This window comes from Lissotriton helveticus, chromosome 4_1, assembly GCF_964261635.1.
Source record: "Lissotriton helveticus chromosome 4_1, aLisHel1.1, whole genome shotgun sequence".
Classification (NCBI taxonomy): Eukaryota; Metazoa; Chordata; class Amphibia; order Caudata; family Salamandridae; genus Lissotriton; species Lissotriton helveticus.
The window spans coordinates 1,315,059,499-1,315,074,884 of NC_136063.1; the positions used below are offsets into that span (position 1 = coordinate 1,315,059,499).

A 15,386-nucleotide genomic window follows, 5' to 3' on the forward strand; every position below is an offset into this window, starting at 1 on the left:
ACACAAACAGGCGTATTCCCCAGTAGCTAAATCAATTCTGCATTCCTTATCGCAGAGCCATGATTGTTTTATGGAAATCAGCTCTTGGCTGGGAGCCAACTCTTTTTGTCTGCTGCCACCATCAAACACATTTGTCATGCGACTTGTTCGGCTGTCATTCCAAGTAATGTTACTCTCCTCCCTTCCAGTCTCTTGCTTCACCCCTCTCTGTCTATATACCAATGAACTCTATCTCATAGAGGCAACAAAAATGAAAAAGAACTTATCACTAACACCAAAGGGCCATGCTGTTAAGAGAATACGTACAGCATAGACAACAAACATTGTAATAGCAATAGGTCTCGCTTTTGTAACCTTATAAGTGTTTAGCTAGAGCTACTAGTTTTTGTATTGTTTGCAATTTTTTCTCCTATATTGATGTCATATTGGAGTAATGGCAATGGGGTTTATTAGTTTGAGTAGAATTAGGAATCACCACTGGGACCAGAGAAGCAGCTGCAGCACTGTCTAGAGGACTAATATTGAGTTATTACCACCGGGACCAGAGAAGCAGCTAGCAGCACAGTTTAGAGGACTAAGAATGAGTTACTAGCACTGGGAACAGATAAACAGCTAGTACCACTGCCTAGTGGACTTAGAATGAGGAATTGCCAATGAGAACAGTGAAGCAGCTAGCAGCACTGTTTAGAGGACTAAGAACAAGGAATTGCCACTGGGACTACATAAGCATCTAGCAGCACTGCCTAGAGGACTTGGAATGGGGAATTACCACTGGGATCAGAGAAACAGCTATCAGCACTGCCTAGCCGACTTATAATGAGGAATTACTCCTGGGACTAGAGTAGCAGCTAGCAGAACTGCGTAGAGGACTTAGAATGAGGAATTACCAATGGGACCAGAGCAGCAGCTTACACCACTGCCGAGGAATTGCCACTGGGACCACAGAAGCAGCTAGGAGCACTGCCTAGAGGACGTGGAATGAGGAATTTCCACTGGGATCAGAGAAACAGCTATCAGCACTGCCTAGATTACTTATAATGAGGAATTACTCCTGGTACTAGAGTAGCAGCTAGCAGCACTGCCTAGAGGACTTAGAATGAGGAATTACCACTAGGACCAGAGAAGCAGCTAGCAGCACTGCCTACAGGACCAGGGCTTTAAGTGGGAAATAAAAACTGGGGGTGCTCTAAAAGGGGCAGGGCAAACCTCAAAAGGGTGTGGCCATCTAAGTAGGGGCTGGTCTACATCCGTCCCCCCGACCCCCCCACCCCCCACTCCCGCGTCGTGTGTGGCAGCCCGGGCTGAGACAGTTTCCCTGGCACACGCACAGCCGCCCCGAGTACTTCACAGTTCTTTAAAAGACCCTGTGCATGTTAATGATTCTTTGTCGTTGTTTCACCCCTTCTTACATCAATAACAAAGGTCAGCAACAGGATATACATTTAGAGGTCGGAAGGGGCAAAGACTGCTAATGGGAAAAAAAAGAGCAGTGTAAAACCAAATGAGCTTCTGTGCCAGAAATCAAAGTCTACAAATTCAATCCCTAAAAATAATTATGCACCACTGAGCGCCAATACATATTTGTTGCAAAGTACCTACACCCATGAAAGGGACTGCCAGTAAATGGGTGGAGCCTCACACAATCAAGGGGTCAGCCTGTGGTTCAAGAATCAATCCGAGGTCATCTCTCTCCCGCTTTGAAGCACCATCAAAAGATGGTGGTTGCGGGAGGGACAGAGAGACTACGTCAGATAGGAGGGTCGAGAGGGAATTCCAAGTTTAGTCATTTTCTGGGGCCATGAAACCTGCAAGTGAAAGAGTGAGAACGGGGAAAATGAAATAATCACTCTCCCGAGTCATACTTAGCCCCCAAAAATGTAATCGCTTAAAATAAAAATACACAAACGATCACTAACAGTTGTTGAAAAGTCCCTGATTAGATACACGTTGCTGCTGCAATGAGGTTACAGCCTCACCCACTATGGTATTTCGGCTAGGGTTCAGGATTCATACACAGGTCACAGATCATTTTTCTCCCACTCGGCAGCAACTTTAAAAGATGTTGCTATGCCAAAGAAAAATATGCTAGTCTTTGCTAGCTTGAGGTGCAAAATAATGAAGTATAATTCCTCATATTAGTTGTCAATCAATTTAAGGAGTAACTCAAAGCATATTTGTTCCAAAGTGGTTAACCTTGAAGTGCTCAGGCCTGCCGATCCGCAAGCACCTTGATACTTATGTACGTGTGTAACAATAGTCATGGAAAAAAAGAAAAAGAAAACGGACTACCTCTGCATGGCCCGAAAATAGAGCCCGATAGAGACCCGTTTCGAGGGCCCCTAAAAATAACTGCCGGTGCTCAGACCCGGACAGACCTGGCCCACTTAAAGCCCTGTACAGGACTTAGAATGAGGAATTACCGATGGGACCAGAGTAGCAGCTAGCAGCACTGTTTAGAGGACTTAGAATGAGGAATTACCACTGTGACCAGAGCTACAGCTGCAGCACTGCATAGAGGGCATCGAATGAGGAATTAATGACGGGACCAGAGTAGCAGCTCGCAGCATTTTCTAGAGGACTTAGAATGAGGAATTACCAATGGGAAAGATTAAGGTAATCATCATCTCCAGAAGAAATGGCTTTAAGCATGTTCAGTGGTTTTTTACTCATAGAATTGCACTTCCTGTCCATCCCAGTACTAACTGTATCTGAACTTTCTAGCACAAAAAACGAAATCTTGATTTGCTCTTGTGGCAAACCCCTGAACATCCAAGCCTAAAAGGGGAGTATTGGCATTCACTGAGAACACAGTAGTATCTGGTAACTGAGACGTCAGTGACAACAGGCAACAGTTTCTACAAAGATTGCCTAGTTGCCGTCATTGTTAGATTTAGGTGCACCAGTACAGCTCTCTGAGACTCCAGGTTCTAAAGAGTAGGACATATTACTACTGATTAGGGTAGACAAGCTTAGCCAACACTGCAGGAAAGTCAAGTTTAATAAAAAAAAATGTAATTAGGGCATTCAATGGAAAAGAATTACAAAGGTTTGCTGAGCGCAGTATTGTAATTGCAAAGGGAGAGGTAGACTGGAACCCTAGTAGAAAATGAAATGGTGGAAGTTCTTAAATCAATTTGACACTTAAGTGGAGCGCTTGAATGCTGTTCTGTGGAGCAACTCGTACTTTTCACAGTTTTTTCACACACGAATCTCCAGAATTAAACGTTTTCCTAAGCCTAAAACACAAACTACACTGATTTGGAGGTGACACTGCAGCAGCAACCTAAGAATATTTTTGGACCCTGGCACTATTTAAAAATAATAATAATTATGGACCACCGACACAGACCAGACGGTTTATCCAATTTAAACGGCCGTTTTTTTCTGCCAAGGAACATTTCCCTCAATACAGAACAGCAATCTGCATGCTTATTCTTAAATACCCTGCTGTAATCCATTCTGCATACCACCGGACTTAAAAAACCTCAAGGGTTCTTCACGCGGGCAAAGAGAGGCGGTTGGAACGCCATCTGCCGAGGACGTCCCCTGTCCTGGGAAGCAGACAGTCAAACTGATGCTTAAGTCGTCTGTGCTTGATAAAGTTACAGATCAGGTCTAATGCCTCTAAGAGGATTCTTTCATTTGCTGGCACCCAGTGGATAAATGCCATTCAGCACAGGCCTGGCCAACCGTCATACAGGCGCGCGAGACACTCTGTTCTGCAGCATTCAGCGCGTGGCTGCGGCCTACAAAGGCGCCATTTACCCGCATTGTTGATACTGCCTTTCTGGAGACTTCGAGTGGAGAATAATCAAACGCGCATTTCACCTTTTAATGTTGATTTCTGAGAGGAAAATGTTCAACAGCTGTGCAGTTTGAAAATCCTAGATGTGAATGCTACACTCTAATAGACTTGAAGTTAATTACAGCAATACTATATACACTGTGTACCTGTCTGCCTTACTATCTCACTATAGCTCTTCCATCCCCCCGCCCCCACCTTCCCCACAGAGAGAGACACGGTGTCTAACCACCAAAAGTTTCCCACACGTCATATTTTCTGGCACCAACTTTTTGTAGACAAAAAAGCTATTATTATAACCCGTGTCCTATTTTTCTTACAAAAAGAGTGCAACAATCCTAGGCAACTAAAATAAGCTTAATATTTATAATTGCTACATTTAAGCATAAAAGGAGGGCAAGGGAAGCCAATGGAATCACGCTGAGTCCTTACGCACGATGTAGGTGTTAGCGTGCACTTACCATCCCCAGCCCTGCAGAATTCTTTTTAACCCACCCTCTGCCATCTTGGGCCTTGAACAGACCCAATCCTTTTTTTTCCTTTCCAGTCCTGAGCAGGAAACTGCTTCCTTAGTTTTGAGAGGGGTTGGGATTGGCCTGGGTAGGTAAATGGGTCTGGGGAAAAATGGGGCCAATGGGTTTGAAAACGTGCATCACCTTGCACTTCCTCTTGTTACCCATATAATCACCACCACCAATAAAAGCATCAACATCCCACCCGCCAACACCCCTATGTAATTCAATAGAGGTCAACAAGCAACTTGCACTTTAATGTCATCTACATCCTGGAATTAGTGGTGAAACGAAACTTGAGAGCCCCCCGCAAAGTACAAGGAGGGGGGCCCCCTCCCTGGCCCACCACCTAGCACATTAGCTGAGGGGGCACCCTGGAGTTCGCCCCCCCCATCACACTGCGGGGGATTATGTTACGCCACTGCCTAGGATTTGAAGATTGCCAAACTGTTGATGTGTGTTTGGTGAAAGTTGGAAGTTCAGGCTGGCTAGACGGCAGGGATCTTTTAGCCCTACCGCATGATTGCTCACATCTCTCTTTTTGCAATGGAGCACAGGGGAGTGCTTTGAGTAGGCTACAAGTTCAACCCTGTGTGCTTGGGCATAAGGCATCACATTATGTAAATTGTGATTGTATACATGGATATTGCTTGAATAATACATATTGCATAAACACACATAGCTGAGGTTTAAAAAGAAATCCTCAAAAAAACCATAAGTGTTGTTATAGTTAGGAACTGAATTGAGAAGAACTAGAGCTTAGAACACTAAATAACCCCTGAAATATGCCACTTATAGTTAAGTGAACTAACTATAATTTGTGGTCCAGTCATGTCCTGTAGATGACCTCACAATTTACATCACTCATTACTTCTTAAAGTTAGTGCACTTAACTAGAACTGGTGAATTCCAGAGAATTTCGTTTTTTACACATTAGTTCTTATTTCATTTCAACACCTTACTATAATGTCACTTTAACCTTTTTCCCCAGGGGATTTCTGTTCTTTTAATGTAACCTAAGATCCTATTATCATACTTAACCATACAGTCACTTTAACCTTAGGTTTTGTCAGTGAATTTCTGTGTTATTTTTTCCTTATCAAACTTCAAGTTGAGCATATGCTCAACAGTTTGGTGCAACCTGCGCCCTAGTACCACCTAGTATGGCCAACCCCTGCTGCACACGGCCTTTAGTCCGGCACCCATATTTCCACAGGTGTCCAACCCCCATCTGTGCACCAGCAGCTGCTCCTACGCTAAGGGCTAAGGCAGAGGAGCGTCATCCCACTGCTCAGGGAGCAGTTTAAAAAGGAAAACTAAAATGATAATAACTTCCTGCTTAGGGCTGGGCTGGTCTGGTCAGAGCAGGGGCCAGGGCGAGGTGCGTTAGGCACACTTTAAAGCGCGCAGGACGGGTTTGCGGCCCTCTGATTGCTGTGTACTGCGGGGCATTGGCTGCAGGGCTGCACCCAAACTCCCCCAGGGGTTCCCAAGCCCTCACTGCACCCAGACTTCAGCAGTGTTCAGTGGTGAGTTAGCCCAGCCAATACCCCACTGCGCATGGCCTACAGACTACAAAATGGTGGTTGATAGCAGCATCTGGGCTATGATAACACACTTGCAATTAAAAAAAATAATAATTTTGTCCCACAGGTGGGGACATGATGGGTAATGCAATACCGGGTGCTAGTACCACAGAAATAATAAACCTTTTAAAATCTGACTTAAGGGGGGATCCATTTGGGTCCCAGCCACCCCACCCCCTACGACCCTAGGGTCAGGTTGTGTGCACCTTCTCCTTATGCAGAATGTTTTTAATTTTTACAGAACTTAGGGACCGAGACTCTGAGCCCTGCACTGTCTGACGCAACATTTTCTTCAGTGTTGCAGGCAACGAATCCGATCATATCCCAGGAGCAGGTAGACACAACCCCTTAATGAACCCAAAACCCTTGTTAAACACTATTTTCTTGAAAACAGCTGAACAAATTTACAGCAAAGCACTATAATAAGTTTTTCAGAGTAAAATTCCAACTTTTTTTTTTACAAATTTGCTGTAATTCTACTCAGCTATCTTTTCACTATCAAAGAGCAGGGTTTCCTATGGGAACTGACATAGGAAATAGTGCTTTTGGGACAATCCTTTTTCTAGTCCCCGGCTTGATGGATCGTCACCAAACTTTCCATGAAGGAGCTAAAGTGGATGATCTATTGTTGGGAATCTAGTGCAGTTTCATGAAAAAGCACCAAAGTAATTAGCAAAACAAAAAAGTTATTTTCCCATGGAAACTGACCTAACTATAACTACAGGGAAACGGCCACCAATGTGTAATATAGACACACACACATATAACTATGTGTCCCTCTTATGTTTGCAAGTAATGCTAAAATAACATCATATTTGACTGAGTTAAGTTTATATCTTTTATCACGAGTGAACTAATAATAATCAGACATGAAGTTTATTGGTCTTCCAATACGAAGTTGTGCAGATACACTAAGACAGCTTCAACCCAAACTGGTGTACTGCTCCTTGTGTCTGAGCTTCACTAGCAGGGAACCAGGCGCGTTTAGCAATGAATAATGGCCTATTGTTAGGTGTAGACTATATTTTAGGACTTAAAACAAACTTTTTTGCTTTTACAACATATCTCTCTCACATGTTTCACACCATATAGCATGTGATCAGCATGGTTGTGGGAACATGTTGGGAGAGTATTACAAATAACTCTTCAAGATGGCAAAATCTTTCTGTGAAGGCAGTCAAAGAGCCTCCTGGAATGGTCTGTACTTTGGGTGAAAAGGGAAGTTTCTGGGGGAATACTGGAGAATCATTAAACTGGGTACACAATCGAGAGGCGCCCCATCATCTCATCTAGAAAGATGTTCCAGAGCTGCAACGCTAAATATTTTCTGAGAGGAAATTATGTTATTTGTTGTTTTTCCACCACCGCCCTCGAGTTCATGCATTACAAGTATAGGCTTGAAAGGGATGTGACAAGAATGACACATTGCGGGTAGCAGTCTTGAGGCAGAGGCCTAATGTGGCAGTAAATGGGGGTCTAGAGCTTAGTGCACCACCTTTGGTAAGGACCTCCTGCACCATGCATGAACAAGTCATGCAATCTGCATGGGATTATATATTGTTCAATCCCCTCTAGTGCCACTGAAAAAAGGTGCTAAATATAAGACACCCGTGGGGGGTGTTTTTCAAATTGTGCCTTTGCAATACAAGCTGACGCAAAAAGCTTGCTAGCTGGAGAATCGTATGAGAACACCATAGTGCAGTGTTCAAACTGAGGTGGGCCCTCTTCACCACTAAAAGTAGGAAAGTGCACCTTTATTGACTAACTGCGGCAAGAAAGCCTGGTGCACACACTTGTGCAGCAGCTAGCTGTAGCAGGACCCTCTGCGTTAAAGTTTCATTTTAAAAACTGACCCAGATTTAAAAAGGCCGAGTTTTACCTCTCCTTGCAGTCTTTCAAATGACCCTTTCCTTGGCTCTCGGCCTGCTGTATCCCTCCTCGCTCGGAGTAGCAGCCTACTTCAAGTCGCAGTGCAGGAGCTCCTTAATCTCTGTTATTTTATTTCATCAAAATGCCCACACCCCATTTCAAAGATCCCAACCTCTCCTTTGAAACCATGCCCCTACAAACTAACAATACCTAATCTCCTCAAACTGATTTGTTAACCCTATCAATCGTCTGCATAAACTCCTATAGCACAACTAATGACCACATCTAACCCTATCAATGTAATCTACCAGAAAGAAACTGGAGCAAAAGAATGGGATGTTCTCCTTGAGAGTACAAGACTTTTCACCATAAACAAAAATAACCCCTGGATGGACCACTAACCTTGGGTTCCTGAGATGCCTTCTGGCAAGCATAAAGTACTTCAATGCGTCGTCATTGGTAGTCACCACTATATTAATTCAATTACAATACAATTACCACTAGTGCCATGGTAAAATACTACATAAGGGTATACGTAAACAGGGTCACTCTGCATTTCAAGAGGGAAGCTGGATCAAACACATGGCAAGGCATGCTCTCTCAGGAAACATTTATGAATAGATTTTATAATTCTGGATGGAGGGAAGGAATGCCCCCTGAAAAAAACAATATATGTTTGGATAACGGTGCGTGGATGTAAACATATGCAACATTATTCATTTCAATTAGAATACACACAAAAATGATGGCAAACGAAAATAGCGCAACAATGCGTGAAACAATTGCTGAGGTTAAGAGTTACATAAATTAGAAATGTATTTTAAAAACAATCATGGCGAGGGGCTATGATTGGTGTACTGATTTATCTAACAATTGGTAACTATCATTTAAAAAAAGAAAATTATTGGGTTTCACGACAAAACAAATAGATACTACAATTACTGCCTAAGAAGAACGATAAAAAAGTAACGAATAGCAGTACGAGTCCTTGTGAGGAGGAACCATTAGCTAGAGCAATTAGTAACTATCGCGACATTTTGAGCCGAATATGTACATGTAAGGGTCTTCATGATTCAGCCCGACTAAAATGAAGTCAACATGCACTAAAACTGTTCTAGAATTACAACACAAACCGCAAGATTATTAAACATAGTAGCGAGGCATGTTGCACTTGGACAGTCAAGTAAAACCACCTTGTGAAACTGCACACAGTACTCTTAACACAAATGCACATCCAGTTGCCCACGTCGGATAATTGTTTGCACCTATATATTGTCACTAGACTAACAGATGATGCCTGCACACTAACTATGCAAGCTTATATTACCAAGAAATCAAAGCAATCAATGCAGAGTTCAAATACCACACAAGTTTCTCTGTTCAACAAGCTACACTGCTGTTTTGTACACCAGCCCCAAAAAATGTTTAGTCTGTATTGTTCAATAGGCCAATATATTGTTATTTCTTGAAGTGGTTAAATCCTGACTTTTAATCAGAGCCTGTTTTAATTTCATTGCTGCTGCGTCTCCGCCCATTCCCTCTGCAGTATTTAACTTTTTGCCTCTCATTGTCTCGTCTTGTGTTCAGACTTGCCCACTCGTACCCTGTTCTCTCTTGCATCTTTCTGTTTTTCCTATATATTTTGTCCAGTCCATTGCTCATTGTGTTCTCTCTATTTCTAGTTCCATTTTAGTTGGTGCTTAATTTGAGGCAATGGTTGCAGGTGGGGCCCACCGGCACTCATGTTTGGGGATGAGCACTTATTTGACTTTGACCAAGAGCAAGAGAGGGAAAAAAACAGAAAGGAGGAAAAAAGAAGGGAAAGAAAGATGGGAAAAACATGACAAAGGTGGAATCTGCATGAGTGAGATTTTGGGTCAGGGATTGTCTGATGGTGGATTAAAGAGGCTTAAATTGGAATCAAAACTATGCAGCTTTTGTATTCAGGATGGTCGCAGGCTTCTAAGTAAAACCTCAAGCCATGGCACCACTTCTTTTAAAAATTAAGTACTGTTCTTATTACTGACACTCATGTCCATGTGCTGGTTCAAACATATTTGTTTGGTTTCTATCCATGTATTAATGCCTTTCTCCCTTTAACCTGCCCTTCTCCAGAATGCAACATGTTAGAAATGAGATTCCTGGTTGGCAGAGGTATGCCCCCAGGTCAGGCAGGAACCACCACTGTAGTCAGAGCAAGTAAAATACACACAAAAAGTTTACCTGTGCTCACCCTCTGGTAGCTTAGCACAGAGCAGGCAGGCTAAACTAAAGAGGCAATGTGTAAAGTATCTGTCAAACATACACACACACACACAGTAATAACAGCCAAGACACCTTCGGGTATATGTTGCGCTTTATAAATGTCAATAAATAAATAAACATGGACACACCACAAAAATACTCCACACCGGTTTATAAAAAGCGACGTGTATATTCTGAACAAAACAAGACCAAAACAACAAAAATCCAATGACTAGAAGTAGAGATATTGAATTGTAAAGGAATAAATGTTGTAAAGTGTTAGAAGCAAGTGGAGCTAAAAAGGTTACTTTAGGTTGTGCTGGAGATCACTTGGAGGGAAGGTAGAGTCAGCCATCCTTCAACAGAGAGTACAGGGCAACACAAGAGAAAAGCAGGCCTTTCAAGTCAGCAGCCCAAAGATAAGTCCTTTAAGCAGTCCTTCTGACGGAGGTTCAGTTCAAAATTCAAGATACAGAAGTGTATCATTTTAGGGTGTCAGAGGCCCAATACTTATACCCCAAAGTGCATTTGATGTGGGGGTGACTTCCAAGCAGCTCTCTTAAGTGCACAGGTTCCCCTTTCAGCCCAGTCCTGTCTGCAAGGATTTCTAAAGGGGGGGGGGGGGAATCAGCCCTTTGTATGGGGACAGGACACTACCTATTCAAGTGAACTGTTGGCCCCTCCCATCAATCCTGACCAATCAAGCCATCAGAATGCAGAAGTATGAAGATGGGTACTCAAACACACCTATCCTTCTGTGTTGTGGCTGTCTAGGGGGAATGCACAAAGTGTAGGTGTCACCCACACCAGATATGTATGAGATACAGGCTGTCAGGCACACAGAGTAGTAAGTGAAGAGAAATGTCCACTTTCTAAAAGTGGCATTTCTAAAATAGTAATGTTAAATTCAACTTCACCAGTAAGTAGGATTTATCAATACCATTCCAAGGATATGAAAAATAAAAAAGCAACTTCTCTCTGATAAAGAATTACATCTTAAAGGTGGATTAAGGCATTTCCAATTCTAACCTATGAGAGGAGAAGGCATCACAGTAGTGAAAAACAAAATAGGCTGTTTGTCACCGCCAGAGCATGCAAAACATAAAAATACATGTCCTATCTTTTACTTTCATAGCACCCTTCCCTTGGGACTACCTAGGGCCTACCTTAGGGGTGACTTATATGGAGTAAAGGGGGAGTTGGTTTAAGGCTTGGCAAGTAGTTTAAATGCAAAGTCGAAGTGGCAGTAAACTGCACACACAGGCACTGCAGTGGCCTGAGACAGGTTTGAAAGGCTAGTTCTGTGAGTGGTACAATCAGTATGGCAAGCCACTAGTGGAATGTAACTTACAGTCCCTGGGTATATAGTAAACTACATAACAAGGGACTTACAGGTAAATTAAATATGTCAATCAGGTATACATCAATTACACACATGTTTAGAGAAGAAGCACATGCACTTTAGCACTGATTAGCAGTCTGGAAGGTGCTCAGAGTCCCTTAGTCAACAAAAAGATTCAGCAAAACGTGGAAGCAAAGGGATTGGGGAAGGCCCCCCCACTCCCTAAGGCTAACAGGTCTAACACTGCCTATCGCATTTGCTGTTTTGTCTCCTATTTTTACACTCATTACTTTAGTCATCATGGTCATCATTTGTCTTATCTGTCCCCAAGCGCTCACACTCTCCCTATGCCCTTTCTGTCTCTCCATCATGTCCTCTCGTACTTGCTTCCAATACTATGTGTTTCTTCAGTGACTACTCTGTTACCTATGTTGTTGCTTTTCAGTGTTCTTTATTTTTAGAGCTTGTGACTGCTCCCACATCCAGTTTCTCATCTCCCAAGGACCACTAAGCAGCAGTTCCCCATAATCTCTTACTCTTCCCAGTACCTGCCATCGGTCTGTAAGTCATCCCTCTCTTCCCAATGACTCTGATTAACAGATGCAACCTCTCACCACATTGCACTTATGCTGGAAGTGAGCAATTTATAATCGCAACTGAGACAGGAGTGCACAATGTGCAATATAAGCCATTTGTGGTCCTTTACAAACAAACTGTGGAATGTTTTCTTTCCCTCACACTCGTGTCTTACATCTCTCTCTATGTCTCTATCCATACCGGTTGCCTCAAGCCAGCAGGTGTTGTATAAAAGCAAGCTCCGCTACCACAGGCAGACACCAGCCAGCGGCAGCCCTGGTGATCCTGACCCGTGCCAGGAGGCCCAACCACCTCCAGGAAAGGAGGGGTTTAGGGATGGAAAGAGTGTTTCACTCCTCGAAAACGTTTTGGGAAAAACATTGCCAAATGGTGCCTTTTAAAACACATTTTACCCAACAGATTAAAATTCCTGTAGTGAGGATGAATTGTGTCATTTTCCAATTTTTGGGAACTGCCAAGTTAGAAATAAGGAGGCGACTTCCCCTAACGCAATACTGAGCACCCAATGGAAATACCAGAAGCTGCTCAAAAACGCCCGAGTTATTCGTTTCCTTTGTCGACTATTTTGACTCCTCAAAAGGTTGTCACTGTGGTTGCAACTCCGACGTGATGTGTGACAGGCCTACACTGGACAGATACGCTGGACTCTTGAGCCTTCCTGAGGAGTTTGTGCTTTCCTTTCATTATTGAGCGTGCATTTCCAACAACATGGTTCTTTGGCGGCAAATGCACAACTGAAGTGCGAGAGGCCTAGTTCATGAGTGGAGTGCAGGGGACGTTCTGAGGAGAAAATCAATTCTGTGCGGGGCACAAGGGAGAAGGACTTAGCAACTTACACAGAATGTCTGCCTTTTAATAACTATTGTAACTACCCAACTTAATAAAACTCCTTTTAACAACCTCAAAAGGATGAAAGATAGTGTTTGCCTTGCTGAGAAATCGAAATAACGACCAGCAGATCTAGCAGGCGTCAGTCGGAGTTAAACTGTGAAGTCACGGAGTGATCTTACAGGCTCTAGTACAGGTGATGGACAAGGGGGTATAAGGCGAGCTCCGAGCTTTATGGACACGTCTGTGGACTGCGCTGCTATTTTTTGGGGATTTCTTGTGTTGTCCCGAGCTTTTAGTTTTCTCCTGTGTGGGATCTACAGGGTGGATCATTTTGCCGTGGGAGCTTACATAGGCGTCCATGTTGAGAGAAGGGAGCTCTCTTTCCCGGCTTTCATTTGGAGGCAGAGGGAGAGCAGATAGAGAGATTGAGAGAGAGAGAGAGAAGGAAGACACAGATGAATGGAGGGAAAGAGGTAAGTGGGCGAGAGGGAGGGGGAAGGGAGAAACGAGAGAAGGAGAAAGGAAAGAGAGCAAGGGAGCAAGTCAAGACAGGGAAAGATATAGAAACAATGGTTGTGTATCTGGAGCATGCGCTCTAAAGCACAGGTGCTGTATTCTGCCCTCCTGTTTACATGTGCTTTTCCTGCCCATGCCTTGACAGATGCAATAGATGTTAGAAGGTCCTAACAAACAGAATCTGGTGGTCCTCCTGTTGCAGAGGGAGTCTGAGCCAGGAGAGTGTGTACTCCTCCTGTGTTGAACACCTAAGGATCACCTAAACACCTCTAGTCATGTCATTTGATCTTGTCAGAACTCATTTAGGCATGTAACAATTTTAAATCTCCCTACTCACCAAATATTGTGCAAAGCGGCTTGCCACATGGAGCTAAAGCAAGCACCTAATAAAAGCTGCATGAACCTATATAGTACATCAGTTCTGTCATTCAGCACAAATGTGAATGTATTCCCACTTTGGCAATAACCTGCGCTTCCTTTAAATGGAGAAAGGAAAATGTAAGCAGATGGGGCGCATCTGCTAATCATAAACATCCCTTCATTAGTGCCATCATCGGAGTTATTCTGTGGCGTGTTTTTCTTTTAAAGTATCAGCTAATGAGCACCCTGAATTCAAAGGAGATGCCATCAAGCCAATGACCTTTCCAGCAGTCTGCTGCCGATGCTTTGGGAAAAGCAGCTCACTTTGTTAGGTTATTGGGATTTTAAGGATACTTGTTTGGCTTTTTATGTGAAAAACTGCTGACATGATTTAAAGTAGCGGCTGGCATCTACGGGAAAGGGGGAGAGTGTAGCGTGCGTTATATATATATATATATATATATATATATATATATATATATATATATATATATATATATTTATATTTATATAAGTAACTTACTGGATGAACGCAAAGTCCTCTGCTCCGGACCTCCACAGGAACTGGAAGCTGGAGCCTGGATCTCATTTGACTGATCAGGGCACTGTTCTCATGCTTTAAGAGCAGCACCATGATTGGAGGGAGCAGTCTTACTCAGTGCTCCACAGCACCTTGGAGCCTGCACGGACTCTTACCCAGCTGTCCTAAGACAGCTGGGTTAGAGATGTTTAAAATGCACTTGTGTGGCTGGCGGTCTCAAAACAGCCAGCCAAAAAGACATGCGCACTAGATAGCCCACCCTCCTCCCAGCTGCGGTCACTCAGCAGCGACCCCGCCCCCATCCTGATGCTTGGCTCGGAACAGGAATGAAAAATAAAATGGTAATAAATTACCATTTTATTATTCATGGGGTTTTGGGGGATGGGGCGACGCTCCTCCGCTCCAACGTAGGAGCCGCCCCTGATGAGTTACCACTGCATATTAATGTAACAATAAAGATCAAGCTCTTGAGCATCTTTTAAAGAGTCTAGTTGGTGAATTGCGTGAGGCAAAGTTTAATACAAGTAACTTTGGTAACTTTAGCATATTCGCCCATATTTGATTTCCAATTTGTGAAACCACCCATGTAGCTACAGAACTTTTTTGAACAGTTTTTTTTTTTTAAGGAGAAGGTAACGAGAACGCATGCGTTCCCCCTATTGGTGAAGCTCTTGCATTGATCTGTGGAGGCCTTCTCACCCAGCTGTTAGAAGAAAAGCTGCGAAAGGATGTGGTAATTGGATAAAGGCTTATGGAAAAGGTGTACATGATAAAAGGGAAAGCCCTTTTTGTTTTCGCCATCAAAAAATTGCTTAATCCCAAATTATATAAAGTGATTACAAAAAGTAATGCCTGGCGTATGGTGGTAATTTAGACTTAAATTAGTCATGGAAGCCCTTTGGCTGCAGTTTGAAGTCTTTTGGGTTGGCAACCAGTCTGCTTCTATAGAATATGTAGAATATGCAGTGCCCCACACATGTCTATGACCACCCAGGGATAAATGCATGATTACTTTGCAAAATCTGGATGCCCACAATGAGCTGTTGGACGATATAAGGGCCAAAAACAAGGGAGGGAGTGAAGAGGTTCTGTAAGCTGTGGACTCAACCTCCTCCATAAATCATGAAAAAACAAAGAAAGTCTACACTTTACTTGTAGAAAAATGCTATCCTTCAGAGATTGGTTC

At 43.2% G+C, this 15,386-nt stretch overlaps 1 protein-coding gene across 18 annotated transcripts in view; it reads right to left on the minus strand.

The window, feature by feature from the left end:
* PTPRM (protein tyrosine phosphatase receptor type M) overlaps positions 1-15,386 on the minus strand; it is a 1,498,021-nt gene that overhangs the window by 1,008,889 nt on the left and 473,746 nt on the right. The window lies entirely within an intron of this gene.